The sequence below is a fragment of the Triticum dicoccoides genome, chromosome 1B (assembly GCF_002162155.2).
Source record: "Triticum dicoccoides isolate Atlit2015 ecotype Zavitan chromosome 1B, WEW_v2.0, whole genome shotgun sequence".
In the NCBI taxonomy this organism is placed as follows: Eukaryota; Viridiplantae; Streptophyta; class Magnoliopsida; order Poales; family Poaceae; genus Triticum; species Triticum dicoccoides.
Genome location: NC_041381.1, coordinates 712,492,844 through 712,496,324, shown reverse-complemented (window position 1 = coordinate 712,496,324; position 3,481 = coordinate 712,492,844).

Here is a 3,481-nt window from a genome sequence, read left to right as displayed (position 1 = left end):
TATTGCAAAATACAACAAAAAAGAAGACGAGAATATAAGTTTCAGCACGGATGATAGAGTTGCCATGTGGAGTGAGACATGGATAACATGCGTAGGCAGCCATGGCTAACAAAGGTAGTCATCTCTTGTTAACTACAGACGGTTGCCACATGACGATTTTTTCATATGTTATGCCGCAAAAAAATTGTAAGAATGTCGTGTAGAGAAAGAAACCAGAATTAACCTGCAGTTTTCCATATTTGGTATCAGTTACCCTGTCTGCTGCAAGCACAGCCTTGACAGCATCGTAAGTCCACGCAAAAACAACAAACTTGTGCGTAGGCGGCGGGCCTCCTGTCCCAGTGAAATCCACGGTGGACAGATCAAGGCAGTCGACGTACATGAGCTGATGTACAACAATTTTAAAAGGAAAGAAATATCAGTTGCCATCATGGTATTTTGCAAAAAACAGGCTAATGTATGTTCCTACAATCATCAAGTTGAAGTGCATGAAAAGAGAAAAGAAGAAGTTGACATCTGTCTGTGCTAGTTGCCATATGTATGTGCTAGTTGCCATCATAGTATGATGGCAGTTGCCATATTGTCATGATGGCAGTTGCCATCTTGTTATGATCAGGTTGCCATGCATGAATAAAGGTGTTAAAAGAGTGTTCACAGAAAGGACTGGTAAAACAATACCATTAAATGCAGTCGACAACCCTTCTGGTATATTTTGCTTGAGAATGCATCATGTAGGAAGTCAGCAATGAACTTACACCAATTCATGTTCTTCACATCTTTCAATTTCGCCTGCACCGCACAATTTTCAGGACAACGAGTTTCCGCATCAGAAATCAAATAGAAAAAACATCAAAAAAAACTGTCAGTGACTAGCTTGCACATGACATCGGAGCCAAAAGATTGAAGGAAAATAATGGAGTAAAGATAGATCATTCACCAGGATGGGGAAGCATTTGTTGCTTAGGCGAAGAGAAGTGGTCGTCGCGAAAACAGCTGAGATGAGGCACATGAGTAGTTTCGTCTTAAAAACCTCGCCATGGGTTGTCATGGCCTACACCGAATCTGCCAGGAAAGACGTGTTCGGCATGGATTCCAACCCACGAAACAAACGGGGGAACAATGTTTCCTCGATCTTATTATGGACCTCATACGGGACTTTGATTTCTCCATGGGGCACACCCAAAGTTCAACGGCAGTCTTCCACGTCCCGAAATCACAAATTCCCTGGAGGCGGGGTCGTAAATCTCACCAAGCCAGTCGCATACAGGGTTGACTAGATTCGTGCACCGGACATCCATCAGAGCCTGCATACCCATCTCAGCAGCAGCTCCCTTCTGATCGTCGGTAAATCTGTCAGTCAATGAAGTCAGTCGTTCCTGCGAGGCCCTGTTGCGAGTACGTTTCTTCTTCTGCAACAACAGACAAATGATCATTGTTGCCATGTTTTCACTGTCATGAAATTGTAGTTTGTAACAGACGACTGCAAGCTCGAGGTGGCAACCAATAACATATGCAGGAGGAGGAGGGTGTGTGGACAATTACCCCGTCGCTGTCTTTTCTCCGTCTAGTTGCCCGATTCTGCTGTGGTGGATCCATGAAATCATCATCATCATTTTGATGATCACCGCGAGCCATTCTCCTGAGGTAAGAACGGACCAAATTGTCAGGGTGGAAATGAAATGTAGGAAGTAAGCAGTTGCCACCTAACAGAATGTACTTGCCGCATGGGCTCAATTGAAAATGGCAACTAGTGAATGCAAATATCACCTGAACACACACGCACCCCCCTATGATTGTCGAAAACATAAATGTGGCAATGAAGCACATTGGTTTCATTTGAAAAAAATGAGCAGATCGTAATGCACTTAAAAACAAAATGTTGAAGTTGCCATGTTAGCACAAGATATTACGAAAGAAAGCCACAAATCTCCCACTGCACAAACATAAAAAGTGCTAGGTTGACAAATCTCCCATTGAACACATGGCAGCTCACACCCTGTCCTCATACAAAAATAACTTGCCATGTGTTCAATGGCAAAATGTGCTAGGTTGAAATTGCCATGTTAAAATGCAACACAAAATTCAAAAAAGCTATGAAAAACATCTACTAAACAACCTGAAATTGCAACGCACACACTGACCTCATATCAAAAATGAGTTGCCATTTAGTATGGACAAATATGTTCAGATATCACAAGTCCGCATGGCAAAACACAAAACTGGGTCTGCCATACAATGAAATTGCCACATTATCCTGCCTATAACATGCCAACAGACATGCTGTGTTCAAACAAATACTTGCCACATGGAAAGCATATATATGGCATCTGACACAATTGATGTGCAAATTAGTTGCCATCCAGTGCACATAGTTGCTGAAACTGACAAGACTACCTAGTTACTATACTTTGCCATGCCACATTATCCTGTCAGTTGCCACGAATCAGCGTGGCAAAGCACAAAAATTTGGGTATGTAGTACAACCAATTTGCCACATTATCCTGCCTACAACATGGCAACAACCACAGTGTGTTCACATAAATACTTGCTACATGGAAAACATATATGTGCCAACTGACACAGTTGATGTGGAGATTAGTTGCCATCAAGTGCAAATGGTTGCTGAAACTGCAATGACTATCTATTTACTATACTTTGTCGTGCCTACAGTGTGGCAACAGCCATAGCCTGTGCGCGAAATTAGTTGCCACATGGAAAGCATATTTGTGGCAACTATCACAGTCAACCAGGAAATTAGTTGCCACATGGAAAGCATATTTGTGGCAACTATCACAGTCAATCAGGAAATTAGTTGCCATACAGTCATGATCGTTACTCAAACTACCATGTTTGTCTTTATACTGCGCTTTGAAAAACAACTACCTAGATCTAGGGTTCAATGACAACTATCATGACTTGAAATTCATCGCCAAAATTCTCCACGAACTGATCGCAAATAGCAATTCGAAGCAATGTGCAACTATTAGACAGAAAAAACGACGGCCCAATCCCAAGGCACAACCAGTATGTGGCTCCGGACAGGCCGAACCCCACCGGAGTGACCGCCACCGCGGCGGCGACGAAACTGCCCAGTGTCACCGAAAACGGCAAGCACATGACTCCGCCGCCGGCAGGAACGCCGGCGCATCGCGAACCCGCCTGAATCTCTATGAATTTCGAGCGAAGCATCGAACACGGAGGGCAGGGGAGAAAATGCAGGCAAGGATTTTGAGAGTTGGAGGGAGCATTACCTTCAATCTGTAGGCGCTCCGGCGAAGCCGCTCCGGTCCGGCGAGCACCACCGACGGCCGCGGATGCCGTCAACTCTTCCGCCTCCACCGTCGCCTTCTCCCCTCGTCTTCTCCTCCAATCGACTGAAATGCGAAGTGAGTTGTGCGAGTAACTGTGGGGAGGAGTAAATGGAACCGTGAGGGGGAGGGGGGCGAAGTGCGCGACGTGTTTGACCTCAACCAAGGTCGGC